We start from the raw sequence: 19,280 nt of genomic DNA, 5'->3' as shown, positions 1-19,280 counted from the left end.
TGGCTGTATGTAGCACTATTAGTCACCGGGGGGGTGGGCGTAGCTCAAGTGGTAGAGCGCTCGGTTGGCGTGCGAGAGGTGCTGGGATCGATACCCAGCGCCTCCAGAATTTTTAACACACCTACATTCGCACCTTGCCATGCAAGTGGAATAATTCACAACTAGCAGAGGTGTCTAGGCAGATACAAGCGAACGATTAGCATCCACAATTGGCAAGCGTGCTTTTATTCGTGCGCAGGAAGCACCCTCCTCCCACACCTACACTTAATTTAGAAACAGTACAAGTGTTCCCATAATATTCTCAAGCCTACGACGGAAAGATATGCCTTTTGCCGAGTTCACGTAAATCCCACTGCACGTTCCCATTCTTTGCGTGCAGTCGGCTGCTACTGGTGTTGCTGGTTGTGACTGCTGATAACAGATGCCGTAGCAATCAATTCATGGAGTGAATTGTATTTTTTGAGATAGTCTGTCACTGACAAGCAAGCGCAGATGATATAGGTGCGAACACAGGAAGCTTGCAGCCCCTCGCTGCCTGCAGACACAGAGCAGCCACACTGAGAGAGCGGCCTAAGCCGTAGGCGAAATGTGCTCATTCGCTTTGGTGCGACGTGGAACTATAAATAAGGCTGCCACTAGCGTGAGCGTTGCGTGAGCGTCGTGTAAAGTCGGAAAAGTCGGCTGCATGGGTGATTGCCAAGTTTGGGGAGCGTTTCGGAGTATGATCAGTGCAATGGAGACGCGGAAACTTGTTGTGGCCCAGTGTTTTGCAGTTGGACGACAAGAGTGGTACACAGTAGCAAAGAGCGAGGCACTGAGATGGCATGAACAATGGAGTGCACAATGGGGCTCGAGATGTGCTTGTTATCTCAGGTGCTGTGTGATTGTCGACAAGGAGTGAAATGGACCAATTTGTGACCGCCCTTTCAATTTAAGACGTTAAAAACAGACGGAATTTGCATTCGTAATACCAGAGCATCGAAACTACTTGGAACTCTTGTGTATATGAACGTGTCCGCGCCTTTGTACTCTGGTACCTTCGCCGCTACAAACCAACCAACCATCGTGTCCGTGCACATCAGAGTCGCAAAGAATGGAGAATAGGCAGGCTTTGTCGTGTGTGCAGCCGTAGCTCAGTTGGCAGATCGTTCGCTTAGTGTGTGAAAGGTCTCGGGTTCAAGCCCCGGCGCCTACATGTTTTGTGGTCAGTGCATGGTAACTGCTGGTCGCGGCGAACCTAAAGGCACCCAAGAAGTTGCAAAACCAGCGTCACAGACTGATATGATGTGTACTGACATAAGGAGAGCAAGATGTAAGTGTGGGGACCGGCTGTTATCGAGGTGTCATCGAGTGCAGATCTGTCTAAGGTATCAAGGCTTAACGTCATTGAAGTCTAGAGAGTGGACAACACGTTCGTCATACTCAGAGCGATGTCCGAACTCTATTTTCGACGTTATGCGTGCCACTTTCATTGTCGCCAACTACGATTCGATACAGAATGCACGAAACCTGAAAGACACCCTCACTGATACATAGAGAGTACGATTTGTCTGCGGAATAATGGGAGTGCAAGGGTCTGTGACGTTGATATGGCTGTATGTAGCACTATTAGTCACCGGGGAGGGTGGGCGTAGCTCAAGTGGTAGAGCGCTCGGTTGGCGTGCGAGAGGTACTGGGATCGATACCCAGCGCCTCCAGAATTTTTAACACACCTACATTCGCACCTAGCCATGCAAGTGGAATAATTCACAACTAGCAGAGGTGTCTAGGCAGATACAAGCGAACGATTAGCATCCACAATTGGCAAGCGTGCTTTTATTCGTGCGCAGGAAGCACCCTCCTCCCACACCTACACTTAATTTAGAAACAGTACAAGTGTTCCCATAATATTCTCAAGCCTACGTCGGAAAGATATGCCTTTTGCCGAGATCACGTAAATCCCACTGCACGTTCCCATTCTTTGCGTGCAGTCGGCTGCTACTGGTGTTGCTGGTTGTGACTGCTGATAACAGATGCCGTAGCAATCAATTCATGGAGTGAATTGTATGTTTTGAGATAGTCTGTCACTGACAAGCAAGCGCAGGTGATATAGGTGCGAACACAGGAAGCTTGCAGCCCCTCGCTGCCTGCAGACACAGAGCAGCCACACTGAGAGAGCGGCCTAAGCCGTAGGCGAAATGTGCTCATTCGCTTTGGTGCGACGTGGAACTATAAATAAGGCTGCCACTAGCGTGAGCGTCGTGTAAAGTCGGAAAAGTCGGCTGCATGGGTGATTGCCAAGTTTGGGGAGCGTTTCGGAGTATGATCAGTGCAATGGAGACGCGGAAACTTGTTGTGGCCCAGTGTTTTGCAGTTGGACGACAAGAGTGGTACACAGTAGCAAAGAGCGAGGCACTGAGATGGCATGAACAATGGAGTGCACAATGGGGCTCGAGATGTGCTTGTTATCTCAGGTGCTGTGTGATTGTCGACAAGGAGTGAAATGGACCAATTTGTGACCGCCCTTTCAATTTAAGACGTTAAAAACAGACGGAATTTGCATTCGTAATACCAGAGCATCGAAACTACTTGGAACTCTTGTGTATATGAACGTGTCCGCGCCTTTGTACTCTGGTACCTTCGCCGCTACAAACCAACCAACCATCGTGTCCGTGCACATCAGAGTCGCAAAGAATGGAGAATAGGCAGGCTTTGTCGTGTGTGCAGCCGTAGCTCAGTTGGCAGATCGTTCGCTTAGTGTGTGAAAGGTCTCGGGTTCAAGCCCCGGCGCCTACATGTTTTGTGGTCAGTGCATGGTAAGTGCTGGTCGCGGCGAACCTAAAGGCACGCAAGAAGTTGCAAAACCAGCGTCACAGACTGATATGATGTGTACTGACATAAGGAGAGCAAGATGTAAGTGTGGGGACCGGCTGTTATCGAGGTGTCATCGAGTGCAGATCTGTCTAAGGTATCAAGGCTTAACGTCATTGAAGTCTAGAGAGTGGACAACACGTTCGTCATACTCAGAGCGATGTCCGAACTCTATTTTCGACGTTATGCGTGCCACTTTCATTGTGGCCAACTACGATTCGATACAGAATGCACGAAACCTGAAAGACACCCTCACTGATACATAGAGAGTAGGATTTGTCTGCGGAATAATGGGAGTGCAAGGGTCTGTGACGTTGATATGGCTGTATGTAGCACTATTAGTCACAGGGGGGGGTGGGCGTAGCTCAAGTGGTAGAGCGCTCGGTTGGCGTGCGAGAGGTACTGGGATCGATACCCAGCAACTCCAGAATTTTTAACACACCTACATTCGCACCTTGCCATGCAAGTGGAATAATTCACAACCAGCAGAGGTGTCTAGGCAGATACAAGCGAACGCAGGAAGCACCCTCCTCCCACACCTACACTTAATTTAGAAACAGTACAAGTGTTCCCATAATATTCTCAAGCCTACGTCGGAAAGATATGCCTTTTGCCGAGTTCACGTAAATCCCACTGCACGTTCCCATTCTTTGCGTGCAGTCGGCTGCTACTGGTGTTGCTGGTTGTGACTGCTGATAACAGATGCCGTAGCAATCAATTCATGGAGTGAATTGTATGTTTTGAGATAGTCTGTCTCTGACAAGCAAGCGCAGGTGATATAGGTGCGAACACAGGAAGCTTGCAGCCCCTCGCTGCCTGCAGACACAGAGCAGCCACACTGAGAGAGCGGCCTAAGCCGTAGGCGAAATGTGCTCATTCGCTTTGGTGCGACGTGGAACTATAAATAAGGCTGCCACTAGCGTGAGCGTTGCGTGAGCGTCGTGTAAAGTCGGAAAAGTCGGCTGCATGGGTGATTGCCAAGTTTGGGGAGCGTTTCGGAGTATGATCAGTGCAATGGAGACGCGGAAACTTGTTGTGGCCCAGTGTTTTGCAGTTGGACGACAAGAGTGGTACACAGTAGCAAAGAGCGAGGCACTGAGATGGCATGAACAATGGAGTGCACAATGGGGCTCGAGATGTGCTTGTTATCTCAGGTGCTGTGTGATTGTCGACAAGGAGTGAAATGGACCAATTTGTGACCGCCCTTTCAATTTAAGACGTTAAAAACAGACGCAATTTGCATTCGTAATACCAGAGCATCGAAACTACTTGGAACTCTTGTGTATATGAACGTGTCCGCGCCTTTGTACTCTGGTACCTTCGCCGCTACAAACCAACCAACCATCGTGTTCGTGCACATCAGAGTCGCAAAGAATGGAGAATAGGCAGGCTTTGTAGTGTGTGCAGCCGTAGCTCAGTTGGCAGATCGTTCGCTTAGTGTGTGAAAGGTCTCGGGTTCAAGCCCCGGCGCCTACATGTTTTGTGGTCAGTGCATGGTAAGTGCTGGTCGCGGCGAACCTAAAGGCACGCAAGAAGTTGCAAAACCAGCGTCACAGACTGATATGATGTGTACTGACATAAGGAGAGCAAGATGTAAGTGTGGGGACCGGCTGTTATCGAGGTGTCATCGAGTGCAGATCTGTCTAAGGTATCAAGGCTTAACGTCATTGAAGTCTAGAGAGTGGACAACACGTTCGTCATACTCAGAGCGATGTCCGAACTCTATTTTCGACGTTATGCGTGCCACTTTCATTGTGGCCAACTACGATTCGATACAGAATGCACGAAACCTGAAAGACACCCTCACTGATACATAGAGAGTAGGATTTGTCTGCGGAATAATGGGAGTGCAAGGGTCTGTGACGTTGATATGGCTGTATGTAGCACTATTAGTCACCGGGGGGGTGGGCGTAGCTCAAGTGGTGGAGCGCTCGGTTGGCGTGCGAGAGGTACTGGGATCGATACCCAGCGCCTCCAGAATTTTTAACACACCTACATTCGCACCTTGCCATGCAAGTGGAATAATTCACAACTAGCAGAGGTGTCTAGGCAGATACAAGCGAACGATTAGCATCCACAATTGGCAAGCGTGCTTTTATTCGTGCGCAGGAAGCACCCTCCTCCCACACCTACACTTAATTTAGAAACAGTACAAGTGTTCCCATAATATTCTCAAGCCTACGTCGGAAAGATATGCCTTTTGCCGAGTTCACGTAAATCCCACTGCACGTTCCCATTCTTTGCGTGCAGTCGGCTACTACTGGTGTTGCTGGTTGTGACTGCTGATAACAGATGCCGTAGCAATCAATTCATGGAGTGAATTGTATGTTTTGAGATAGTCTGTCTCTGACAAGCAAGCGCAGGTGATATAGGTGCGAACACAGGAAGCTTGCAGCCCTTCGCTGCCTGCAGACACAGAGCAGCCACACTGAGAGAGCGGCCTAAGCCGTAGGCGAAATGTGCTCATTCGCTTTGGTGCGACGTGGAACTATAAATAAGGCTGCCACTAGCGTGAGCGTCGTGTAAAGTCGGAAAAGTCGGCTGCATGGGTGATTGCCAAGTTTGGGGAGCGTTTCGGAGTATGATCAGTGCAATGGAGACGCGGAAACTTGTTGTGGCCCAGTGTTTTGCAGTTGGACGACAAGAGTGGTACACAGTAGCAAAGAGCGAGGCACTGAGATGGCATGAACAATGGAGTGCACAATGGGGCTCGAGATGTGCTTGTTATCTCAGGTGCTGTGTGATTGTCGACAAGGAGTGAAATGGACCAATTTGTGACCGCCCTTTCAATTTAAGACGTTAAAAACAGACGCAATTTGCATTCGTAATACCAGAGCATCGAAACTACTTGGAACTCTTGTGTATATGAACGTGTCCGCGCCTTTGTACTCTGGTACCTTCGCCGCTACAAACCAACCAACCATCGTGTCCGTGCACATCAGAGTCGCAAAGAATGGAGAATAGGCAGGCTTTGTCGTGTGTGCAGCCGTAGCTCAGTTGGCAGATCGTTCGCTTAGTGTGTGAAAGGTCTCGGGTTCAAGCCCCGGCGCCTACATGTTTTGTGGTCAGTGCATGGTAAGTGCTGGTCGCGGCGAACCTAAAGGCACGCAAGAAGTTGCAAAACCAGCGTCACAGACTGATATGATGTGTACTGACATAAGGAGAGCAAGATGTAAGTGTGGGGACCGGCTGTTATCGAGGTGTCATCGAGTGCAGATCTGTCTAAGGTATCAAGGCTTAACGTCATTGAAGTCTAGAGAGTGGACAACACGTTCGTCATACTCAGAGCGATGTCCGAACTCTATTTTCGACGTTATGCGTGCCACTTTCATTGTCGCCAACTACGATTCGATACAGAATGCACGAAACCTGAAAGACACCCTCACTGATACATAGAGAGTAGGATTTGTCTGCGGAATAATGGGAGTGCAAGGGTCTGTGACGTTGATATGGCTGTATGTAGCACTATTAGTCACCGGGGGGGTGGGCGTAGCTCAAGTGGTAGAGCGCTCGGTTGGCGTGCGAGAGGTACTGGGATCGATACCCAGCACCTCCAGAATTTTTAACACACCTACATTCGCACCTTGCCATGCAAGTGGAATAATTCACAACTAGCAGAGGTGTCTAGGCAGATACAAGCGAACGATTAGCATCCACAATTGGCAAGCGTGCTTTTATTCGTGCGCAGGAAGCACCCTCCTCCCACACCTACACTTAATTTAGAAACAGTACAAGTGTTCCCATAATATTCTCAAGCCTACGTCGGAAAGATATGCCTTTTGCCGAGTTCACGTAAATCCCACTGCACGTTCCCATTCTTTGCGTGCAGTCGGCTACTACTGGTGTTGCTGGTTGTGACTGCTGATAACAGATGCCGTAGCAATCAATTCATGGAGTGAATTGTATGTTTTGAGATAGTCTGTCTCTGACAAGCAAGCGCAGGTGATATAGGTGCGAACACAGGAAGCTTGCAGCCCTTCGCTGCCTGCAGACACAGAGCAGCCACACTGAGAGAGCGGCCTAAGCCGTAGGCGAAATGTGCTCATTCGCTTTGGTGCGACGTGGAACTATAAATAAGGCTGCCACTAGCGTGAGCGTCGTGTAAAGTCGGAAAAGTCGGCTGCATGGGTGATTGCCAAGTTTGGGGAGCGTTTCGGAGTATGATCAGTGCAATGGAGACGCGGAAACTTGTTGTGGCCCAGTGTTTTGCAGTTGGACGACAAGAGTGGTACACAGTAGCAAAGAGCGAGGCACTGAGATGGCATGAACAATGGAGTGCACAATGGGGCTCGAGATGTGCTTGTTATCTCAGGTGCTGTGTGATTGTCGACAAGGAGTGAAATGGACCAATTTGTGACCGCCCTTTCAATTTAAGACGTTAAAAACAGACGGAATTTGCATTCGTAATACCAGAGCATCGAAACTACTTGGAACTCTTGTGTATATGAACGTGTCCGCGCCTTTGTACTCTGGTACCTTCGCCGCTACAAACCAACCAACCATCGTGTCCGTGCACATCAGAGTCGCAAAGAATGGAGAATAGGCAGGCTTTGTCGTGTGTGCAGCCGTAGCTCAGTTGGCAGATCGTTCGCTTAGTGTGTGAAAGGTCTCGGGTTCAAGCCCCGGCGCCTACATGTTTTGTGGTCAGTGCATGGTAAGTGCTGGTCGCGGCGAACCTAAAGGCATGCAAGAAGTTGCAAAACCAGCGTCACAGACTGATATGATGTGTACTGACATAAGGAGAGCAAGATGTAAGTGTGGGGACCGGCTGTTATCGAGGTGTCATCGAGTGCAGATCTGTCTAAGGTATCAAGGCTTAACGTCATTGAAGTCTAGAGAGTGGACAACACGTTCGTCATACTCAGAGCGATGTCCGAACTCTATTTTCGACGTTATGCGTGCCACTTTCATTGTGGCCAACTACGATTCGATACAGAATGCACGAAACCTGAAAGACACCCTCACTGATACATAGAGAGTAGGATTTGTCTGCGGAATAATGGGAGTGCAAGGGTCTGTGACGTTGATATGGCTGTATGTAGCACTATTAGTCACCGGGGGGGGTGGGCGTAGCTCAAGTGGTAGAGCGCTCGGTTGGCGTGCGAGAGGTACTGGGATCGATACCCAGCACCTCCAGAATTTTTAACACACCTACATTCGCACCTTGCCATGCAAGTGGAATAATTCACAACCAGCAGAGGTGTCTAGGCAGATACAAGCGAACGCAGGAAGCACCCTCCTCCCACACCTACACTTAATTTAGAAACAGTACAAGTGTTCCCATAATATTCTCAAGCCTACGTCGGAAAGATATGCCTTTTGCCGAGTTCACGTAAATCCCACTGCACGTTCCCATTCTTTGCGTGCAGTCGGCTGCTACTGGTGTTGCTGGTTGTGACTGCTGATAACAGATGCCGTAGCAATCAATTCATGGAGTGAATTGTATGTTTTGAGATAGTCTGTCTCTGACAAGCAAGCGCAGGTGATATAGGTGCGAACACAGGAAGCTTGCAGCCCCTCGCTGCCTGCAGACACAGAGCAGCCACACTGAGAGAGCGGCCTAAGCCGTAGGCGAAATGTGCTCATTCGCTTTGGTGCGACGTGGAACTATAAATAAGGCTGCCACTAGCGTGAGCGTCGTGTAAAGTCGGAAAAGTCGGCTGCATGGGTGATTGCCAAGTTTGGGGAGCGTTTCGGAGTATGATCAGTGCAATGGAGACGCGGAAACTTGTTGTGGCCCAGTGTTTTGCAGTTGGACGACAAGAGTGGTACACAGTAGCAAAGAGCGAGGCACTGAGATGGCATGAACAATGGAGTGCACAATGGGGCTCGAGATGTGCTTGTTATCTCAGGTGCTGTGTGATTGTCGACAAGGAGTGAAATGGACCAATTTGTGACCGCCCTTTCAATTTAAGACCTTAAAAACAGACGCAATTTGCATTCGTAATACCAGAGCATCGAAACTACTTGGAACTCTCGTGTATATGAACGTGTCCGCGCCTTTGTACTCTGGTACCTTCGCCGCTACAAACCAACCAACCATCGTGTCCGTGCACATCAGAGTCGCAAAGAATGGAGAATAGGCAGGCTTTGTCGTGTGTGCAGCCGTAGCTCAGTTGGCAGATCGTTCGCTTAGTGTGTGAAAGGTCTCGGGTTCAAGCCCCGGCGCCTACATGTTTTGTGGTCAGTGCATGGTAAGTGCTGGTCGCGGCGAACCTAAAGGCACGCAAGAAGTTGCAAAACCAGCGTCACAGACTGATATGATGTGTACTGACATAAGGAGAGCAAGATGTAAGTGTGGGGACCGGCTGTTATCGAGGTGTCATCGAGTGCAGATCTGTCTAAGGTATCAAGGCTTAACGTCATTGAAGTCTAGAGAGTGGACAACACGTTCGTCATACTCAGAGCGATGTCCGAACTCTATTTTCGACGTTATGCGTGCCACTTTCATTGTCGCCAACTACGATTCGATACAGAATGCACGAAACCTGAAAGACACCCTCACTGATACATAGAGAGTAGGATTTGTCTGCGGAATAATGGGAGTGCAAGGGTCTGTGACGTTGATATGGCTGTATGTAGCACTATTAGTCACCGGGGGGGTGGGCGTAGCTCAAGTGGTAGAGCGCTCGGTTGGCGTGCGAGAGGTACTGGGATCGATACCCAGCGCCTCCAGAATTTTTAACACACCTACATTCGCACCTTGCCATGCAAGTGGAATAATTCACAACTAGCAGAGGTGTCTAGGCAGATACAAGCGAACGATTAGCATCCACAATTGGCAAGCGTGCTTTTATTCGTGCGCAGGAAGCACCCTCCTCCCACACCTACACTTAATTTAGAAACAGTACAAGTGTTCCCATAATATTCTCAAGCCTACGTCGGAAAGATATGCCTTTTGCCGAGTTCACGTAAATCCCACTGCACGTTCCCATTCTTTGCGTGCAGTCGGCTACTACTGGTGTTGCTGGTTGTGACTGCTGATAACAGATGCCGTAGCAATCAATTCATGGAGTGAATTGTATGTTTTGAGATAGTCTGTCTCTGACAAGCAAGCGCAGGTGATATAGGTGCGAACACAGGAAGCTTGCAGCCCTTCGCTGCCTGCAGACACAGAGCAGCCACACTGAGAGAGCGGCCTAAGCCGTAGGCGAAATGTGCTCATTCGCTTTGGTGCGACGTGGAACTATAAATAAGGCTGCCACTAGCGTGAGCGTTGCGTGAGCGTCGTGTAAAGTCGGAAAAGTCGGCTGCATGGGTGATTGCCAAGTTTGGGGAGCGTTTCGGAGTATGATCAGTGCAATGGAGACGCGGAAACTTGTTGTGGCCCAGTGTTTTGCAGTTGGACGACAAGAGTGGTACACAGTAGCAAAGAGCGAGGCACTGAGATGGCATGAACAATGGAGTGCACAATGGGGCTCGAGATGTGCTTGTTATCTCAGGTGCTGTGTGATTGTCGACAAGGAGTGAAATGGACCAATTTGTGACCGCCCTTTCAATTTAAGACGTTAAAAACAGACGCAATTTGCATTCGTAATACCAGAGCATCGAAACTACTTGGAACTCTTGTGTATATGAACGTGTCCGCGCCTTTGTACTCTGGTACCTTCGCCGCTACAAACCAACCAACCATCGTGTCCGTGCACATCAGAGTCGCAAAGAATGGAGAATAGGCAGGCTTTGTCGTGTGTGCAGCCGTAGCTCAGTTGGCAGATCGTTCGCTTAGTGTGTGAAAGGTCTCGGGTTCAAACCCCGGCGCCTACATGTTTTGTGGTCAGTGCATGGTAAGTGCTGGTCGCGGCGAACCTAAAGGCACGCAAGAAGTTGCAAAACCAGCGTCACAGACTGATATGATGTGTACTGACATAAGGAGAGCAAGATGTAAGTGTGGGGACCGGCTGTTATCGAGGTGTCATCGAGTGCAGATCTGTCTAAGGTATCAAGGCTTAACGTCATTGAAGTCTAGAGAGTGGACAACACGTTCGTCATACTCAGAGCGATGTCCGAACTCTATTTTCGACGTTATGCGTGCCACTTTCATTGTGGCCAACTACGATTCGATACAGAATGCACGAAACCTGAAAGACACCCTCACTGATACATAGAGAGTAGGATTTGTCTGCGGAATAATGGGAGTGCAAGGGTCTGTGACGTTGATATGGCTGTATGTAGCACTATTAGTCACCGGGGGGGTGGGCGTAGCTCAAGTGGTAGAGCGCTCGGTTGGCGTGCGAGAGGTACTGGGATCGATACCCAGCACCTCCAGAATTTTTAACACACCTACATTCGCACCTTGCCATGCAAGTGGAATAATTCACAACTAGCAGAGGTGTCTAGGCAGATACAAGCGAACGCAGGAAGCACCCTCCTCCCACACCTACACTTAATTTAGAAACAGTACAAGTGTTCCCATAATATTCTCAAGCCTACGTCGGAAAGATATGCCTTTTGCCGAGATCACGTAAATCCCACTGCACGTTCCCATTCTTTGCGTGCAGTCGGCTGCTACTGGTGTTGCTGGTTGTGACTGCTGATAACAGATGCCGTAGCAATCAATTCATGGAGTGAATTGTATGTTTTGAGATAGTCTGTCTCTGACAAGCAAGCGCAGGTGATATAGGTGCGAACACAGGAAGCTTGCAGCCCCTCGCTGCCTGCAGACACAGAGCAGCCACACTGAGAGAGCGGCCTAAGCCGTAGGCGAAATGTGCTCATTCGCTTTGGTGCGACGTGGAACTATAAATAAGGCTGCCACTAGCGTGAGCGTCGTGTAAAGTCGGAAACGTCGGCTGCATGGGTGATTGCCAAGTTTGGGGAGCGTTTCGGAGTATGATCAGTACAATTGAGACGCGGAAACTTGTTGTGGCCCAGTGTTTTGCAGTTGGACGACAAGAGTGGTACACAGTAGCAAAGAGCGAGGCACTGAGATGGCATGAACAATGGAGTGCACAATGGGGCTCGAGATGTGCTTGTTATCTCAGGTGCTGTGTGATTGTCGACAAGGAGTGAAATGGACCAATTTGTGACCGCCCTTTCAATTTAAGACCTTAAAAACAGACGCAATTTGCATTCGTAATACCAGAGCATCGAAACTACTTGGAACTCTTGTGTATATGAACGTGTCCGCGCCTTTGTACTCTGGTACCTTCGCCGCTACAAACCAACCAACCATCGTGTCCGTGCACATCAGAGTCGCAAAGAATGGAGAATAGGCAGGCTTTGTCGTGTGTGCAGCCGTAGCTCAGTTGGCAGATAGTTCGCTTAGTGTGTGAAAGGTCTCGGGTTCAAGCCCCGGCGCCTACATGTTTTGTGGTCAGTGCATGGTAAGTGCTGGTCGCGGCGAACCTAAAGGCACGCAAGAAGTTGCAAAACCAGCGTCACAGACTGATATGATGTGTACTGACATAAGGAGAGCAAGATGTAAGTGTAGGGACCGGCTGTTATCGAGGTGTCATCGAGTGCAGATCTGTCTAAGGTATCAAGGCTTAACGTCATTGAAGTCTAGAGAGTGGACAACACGTTCGTCATACTCAGAGCGATGTCCGAACTCTATTTTCGACGTTATGCGTGCCACTTTCATTGTGGCCAACTACGATTCGATACAGAATGCACGAAACCTGAAAGACACCCTCACTGATACATAGAGAGTAGGATTTGTCTGCGGAATAATGGGAGTGCAAGGGTCTGTGACGTTGATATGGCTGTATGTAGCACTATTAGTCACTGGGGGGGTGGGCGTAGCTCAAGTGGTAGAGCGCTCGGTTGGCGTGCGAGAGGTACTGGGATCGATACCCAGCGCCTCCAGAATTTTTAACACACCTACATTCGCACCTTGCCATGCAAGTGGAATAATTCACAACTAGCAGAGGTGTCTAGGCAGATACAAGCGAACGATTAGCATCCACAATTGGCAAGCGTGCTTTTATTCGTGCGCAGGAAGCACCCTCCTCCCACACCTACACTTAATTTAGAAACAGTACAAGTGTTCCCATAATATTCTCAAGCCTACGTCGGAAAGATATGCCTTTTGCCGAGTTCACGTAAATCCCACTGCACGTTCCCATTCTATGCATGCAGTCGGCTGCTACTGGTGTTGCTGGTTGTGACTGCTGATAACAGATGCCGTAGCAATCAATTCATGGAGTGAATTGTATGTTTTGAGATAGTCTGTCTCTGACAAGCAAGCGCAGGTGATATAGGTGCGAACACAGGAAGCTTGCAGCCCCTCGCTGCCTGCAGACACAGAGCAGCCACACTGAGAGAGCGGCCTAAGCCGTAGGCGAAATGTGCTCATTCGCTTTGGTGCGACGTGGAACTATAAATAAGGCTGCCACTAGCGTGAGCGTTGCGTGAGCGTCGTGTAAAGTCGGAAAAGTCGGCTGCATGGGTGATTGCCAAGTTTGGGGAGCGTTTCGGAGTATGATCAGTACAATGGAGACGCGGAAACTTGTTGTGGCCCAGTGTTTTGCAGTTGGACGACAAGAGTGGTACACAGTAGCAAAGAGCGAGGCACTGAGATGGCATGAACAATGGAGTGCACAATGGGGCTCGAGATGTGCTTGTTATCTCAGGTGCTGTGTGATTGTCGACAAGGAGTGAAATGGACCAATTTGTGACCGCCCTTTCAATTTAAGACCTTAAAAACAGACGCAATTTGCATTCGTAATACCAGAGCATCGAAACTACTTGGAACTCTTGTGTATATGAACGTGTCCGCGCCTTTGTACTCTGGTACCTTCGCCGCTACAAACCAACCAACCATCGTGTCCGTGCACATCAGAGTCGCAAAGAATGGAGAATAGGCAGGCTTTGTCGTGTGTGCAGCCGTAGCTCAGTTGGCAGATAGTTCGCTTAGTGTGTGAAAGGTCTCGGGTTCAAGCCCCGGCGCCTACATGTTTTGTGGTCAGTGCATGGTAAGTGCTGGTCGCGGCGAACCTAAAGGCACGCAAGAAGTTGCAAAACCAGCGTCACAGACTGATATGATGTGTACTGACATAAGGAGAGCAAGATGTAAGTGTAGGGACCGGCTGTTATCGAGGTGTCATCGAGTGCAGATCTGTCTATGGTATCAAGGCTTAACGTCATTGAAGTCTAGAGAGTGGACAACACGTTCGTCATACTCAGAGCGATGTCCGAACTCTATTTTCGACGTTATGCGTGCCACTTTCATTGTGGCCAACTACGATTCGATACAGAATGCACGAAACCTGAAAGACACCCTCACTGATACATAGAGAGTAGGATTTGTCTGCGGAATAATGGGAGTGCAAGGGTCTGTGACGTTGATATGGCTGTATGTAGCACTATTAGTCACCGGGGGGGTGGGCGTAGCTCAAGTGGTAGAGCGCTCGGTTGGCGTGCGAGAGGTACTGGGATCGATACCCAGCGCCTCCAGAATTTTTAACACACCTACATTCGCACCTTGCCATGCAAGTGGAATAATTCACAACTAGCAGAGGTGTCTAGGCAGATACAAGCGAACGATTAGCATCCACAATTGGCAAGCGTGCTTTTATTCGTGCGCAGGAAGCACCCTCCTCCCACACCTACACTTAATTTAGAAACAGTACAAGTGTTCCCATAATATTCTCAAGCCTACGTCGGAAAGATATGCCTTTTGCCGAGTTCACGTAAATCCCACTGCACGTTCCCATTCTTTGCGTGCAGTCGGCTGCTACTGGTGTTGCTGGTTGTGACTGCTGATAACAGATGCCGTAGCAATCAATTCATGGAGTGAATTGTATGTTTTGAGATAGTCTGTCTCTGACAAGCAAGCGCAGGTGATATAGGTGCGAACACAGGAAGCTTGCAGCCCCTCGCTGCCTGCAGACACAGAGCAGCCACACTGAGAGAGCGGCCTAAGCCGTAGGCGAAATGTGCTCATTCGCTTTGGTGCGACGTGGAACTATAAATAAGGCTGCCACTAGCGTGAGCGTCGTGTAAAGTCGGAAAAGTCGGCTGCATGGGTGATTGCCAAGTTTGGGGAGCGTTTCGGAGTATGATCAGTGCAATGGAGACGCGGAAACTTGTTGTGGCCCAGTGTTTTGCAGTTGGACGACAAGAGTGGTACACAGTAGCAAAGAGCGAGGCACTGAGATGGCATGAACAATGGAGTGCACAATGGGGCTCGAGATGTGCTTGTTATCTCAGGTGCTGTGTGATTGTCGACAAGGAGTGAAATTGACCAATTTGTGACCGCCCTTTCAATTTAAGACGTTAAAAACAGACGGAATTTGCATTCGTAATACCAGAGCATCGAAACTACTTGGAACTCTTGTGTATATGAACGTGTCCGCGCCTTTGTACTCTGGTACCTTCGCCGCTACAAACCAACCAACCATCTTGTCCGTGCACATCAGAGTCGCAAAGAATGGAGAATAGGCAGGCTTTGTCGTGTGTGCAGCCGTAGCTCAGTTGGCAGATCGTTCGCTTAGTGTGTGAAAGGTCTCGGGTTCAAGCCCCGGCGCCTACATGTTTTGTGGTCAGTGCATGGTAAGTGCTGGTCGCGGCGAACCTAAAGGCACGCAAGAAGTTGCAAAACCAGCGTCACAGACTGATATGATGTGTACTGACATAAGGAGAGCAAGATGTAAGTGTGGGGACCGGCTGTTATCGAGGTGTCATCGAGTGCAGATCTGTCTAAGGTATCAAGGCTTAACGTCATTGAAGTCTAGAGAGTGGACAACACGTTCGTCATACTCAGAGCGATGTCCGAACTCTATTTTCGACGTTATGCGTGTCACTTTCATTGTGGCCAACTACGATTCGATACAGAATGCACGAAACCTGAAAGACACCCTCACTGATACATAGAGAGTAGGATTTGTCTGCGGAATAATGGGAGTGCAAGGGTCTGTGACGTTGATATGGCTGTATGTAGCACTATTAGTCACCGGGGGGGTGGGCGTAGCTCAAGTGGTAGAGCTCTCGGTTGGCGTGCGAGAGGTACTGGGATCGATACCCAGCGCCTCCAGAATTTTTAACACACCTACATTCGCACCTTGCCATGCAAGTGGAATAATTCACAACTAGCAGAGGTGTCTAGGCAGATACAAGCGAACGATTAGCATCCACAATTGGCAAGCGTGCTTTTATTCGTGCGCAGGAAGCACCCTCCTCCCACACCTACACTTAATTTAGAAACAGTACAAGTGTTCCCATAATATTCTCAAGCCTACGTCGGAAAGATATGCCTTTTGCCGAGTTCACGTAAATCCCACTGCACGTTCCCATTCTTTGCGTGCAGTCGGCTGCTACTGGTGTTGCTGGTTGTGACTTCTGATAACAGATGCCGTAGCAATCAATTCATGGAGTGAATTGTATGTTTTGAGATAGTCTGTCTCTGACAAGCAAGCGCAGGTGATATAGGTGCGAACACAGGAAGCTTGCATCCCCTCGCTGCCTGCAGACACAGAGCATCCACACTGAGAGAGCGGCCTAAGCCGTAGGCGAAATGTGCTCATTCGCTTTGGTGCGACGTGGAACTATAAATAAGGCTGCCACTAGCGTGAGCGTTGCGTGAGCGTCGTGTAAAGTCGGAAAAGTCGGCTGCATGGGTGATTGCCAAGTTTGGGGAGCGTTTCGGAGTATGATCAGTGCAATGGAGACGCGGAAACTTGTTGTGGCCCAGTGTTTTGCAGTTGGACGACAAGAGTGGTACACAGTAGCAAAGAGCGAGGCACTGAGATGGCATGAACAATGGAGTGCACAATGGGGCTCGAGATGTGCTTGTTATCTCAGGTGCTGTGTGATTGTCGACAAGGAGTGAAATGGACCAATTTGTGACCGCCCTTTCAATTTAAGACGTTAAAAACAGACGGAATTTGCATTCGTAATACCAGAGCATCGAAACTACTTGGAACTCTTGTGTATATGAACGTGTCCGCGCCTTTGTACTCTGGTACCTTCGCCGCTACAAACCAACCAACCATCGTGTCCGTGCACATCAGAGTCGCAAAGAATGGAGAATAGGCAGGCTTTGTCGTGTGTGCAGCCGTAGCTCAGTTGGCAGATCGTTCGCTTAGTGTGTGAAAGGTCTCGGGTTCAAGCCCCGGCGCCTACATGTTTTGTGGTCAGTGCATGGTAAGTGCTGGTCGCGGCGAACCTAAAGGCACGCAAGAAGTTGCAAAACCAGCGTCACAGACTGATATGATGTGTACTGACATAAGGAGAGCAAGATGTAAGTGTGGGGACCGGCTGTTATCGAGGTGTCATCGAGTGCAGATCTGTCTAAGGTATCAAGGCTTAACGTCATTGAAGTCTAGAGAGTGGACAACACGTTCGTCATACTCAGAGCGATGTCCGAACTCTATTTTCGACGTTATGCGTGCCACTTTCATTGTGGCCAACTACGATTCGATACAGAATGCACGAAACCTGAAAGACACCCTCACTGATACATAGAGAGTAGGATTTGTCTGCGGAATAATGGGAGTGCAAGGGTCTGTGACGTTGATATGGCTGTATGTAGCACTATTAGTCACCGGGGGGGTGGGCGTAGCTCAAGTGGTAGAGCGCTCGGTTGGCGTGCGAGAGGTACTGGGATCGATACCCAGCACCTCCAGAATTTTTAACACACCTACATTCGCACCTTGCCATGCAAGTGGAATAATTCACAACTAGCAGAGGTGTCTAGGCAGATACAAGCGAACGCAGGAAGCACCCTCCTCCCACACCTACACTTAATTTAGAAACAGTACAAGTGTTCCCATAATATTCTCAAGCCTACGTCGGAAAGATATGCCTTTTGCCGAGTTCACGTAAATCCCACTGCACGTTCCCATTCTTTGCGTGCAGTCGGCTGCTACTGGTGTTGCTGGTTGTGACTGCTGATAACAGATGCCGTAGCAATCAATTCATGGAGTGAATTGTATGTTTTGAGATAGTCTGTCTCTGACAAGCAAGCGCAGGTGATATAGGTGCGACCACAGGAAGCTTGCAGCCCCTCGCTGCCTGCAGACACAGAGCAGCCACACTGAGAGAGCGGCCTAAGCCGTAGGCGAAATGTGCTCATTCGCTTTGGTGCGACGTGGAACTATAAATAAGGCTGCCACTAGCGTGAGCGTTGCGTGAGCGTCGGAAAAGTCGGAAAAGTCGGCTGCATGGGTGATTGCCAAGTTTGGGGAGCGTTTCGGAGTATGATCAGTGCAATGGAGACGCGGAAACTTGTTGTGGCCCAGTGTTTTGCAGTTGGACGACAAGAGTGGTACACAGTAGCAAAGAGCGAGGCACTGAGATGGCATGAACAATGGAGTGCACAATGGGGCTCGAGATGTGCTTGTTATCTCAGGTGCTGTGTGATTGTCGACAAGGAGTGAAATGGACCAATTTGTGACCGCCCTTTCAATTTAAGACGTTAAAAACAGACGCAATTTGCATTCGTAATACCAGAGCATCGAAACTACTTGGAAGTCTTGTGTATATGAACGTGTCCGCGCCTTTGTACTCTGGTACCTTCGCCGCTACAAACCAACCAACCATCGTGTCCGTGCACATCAGAGTCGCAAAGAATGGAGAATAGGCAGGCTTTGTCGTGTGTGCAGCCGTAGCTCAGTTGGCAGATCGTTCGCTTAGTGTGTGAAAGGTCTCGGGTTCAAGCCCCGGCGCCTACATGTTTTGTGGTCAGTGCATGGTAAGTGCTGGTCGCGGCGAACCTAAAGGCACGCAAGAAGTTGCAAAACCAGCGTCACAGACTGATATGATGTGTACTGACATAAGGAGAGCAAGATGTAAGTGTGGGGACCGGCTGTTATCGAGGTGTCATCGAGTGCAGATCTGTCTAAGGTATCAAGGCTTAACGTCATTGAAGTCTAGAGAGTGGACAACACGTTCGTCATACTCAGAGCGATGTCCGAACTCTATTTTCGACGTTATGCGTGCCACTTTCATTGTCGCCAACTACGATTCGATACAGAATGCACGAAACCTGAAAGACACCCTCACTGATACATAGAGAGTAGGATTTGTCTGCGGAATAATGGGAGTGCAAGGGTCTGTGACGTTGATATGGCTGTATGTAGCACTATTAGTCACCGGGGGGTGGGCGTAGCTCAAGTGGTAGAGCGCTCGGTTGGCGTGCGAGAGGTACTGGGATCGATACCCAGCGCCTCCAGAATTTTTAACACACCTACATTCGCACCTTGCCATGCAAGTGGAATAATTCACAACTAGCAGAGGTGTCTAGGCAGATACAAGCGAACGATTAGCATCCACAATTGGCAAGCGTGCTTTTATTCGTGCGCAGGAAGCACCCTCCTCCCACACCTACACTTAATTTAGAAACAGTACAAGTGTTCCCATAATATTCTCAAGCCTACGTCGGAAAGATATGCCTTTTGCCGAGTTCACGTAAATCCCACTGCACGTTCCCATTCTTTGCGTGCAGTCGGCTAGTACTGGTGTTGCTGGTTGTGACTGCTGATAACAGATGC

The sequence above is a fragment of the Schistocerca gregaria genome, chromosome 9 (assembly GCF_023897955.1).
Source record: "Schistocerca gregaria isolate iqSchGreg1 chromosome 9, iqSchGreg1.2, whole genome shotgun sequence".
NCBI classification, from domain to species: domain Eukaryota; kingdom Metazoa; phylum Arthropoda; class Insecta; order Orthoptera; family Acrididae; genus Schistocerca; species Schistocerca gregaria.
Note: the sequence above shows the minus strand (reverse complement) of the source record.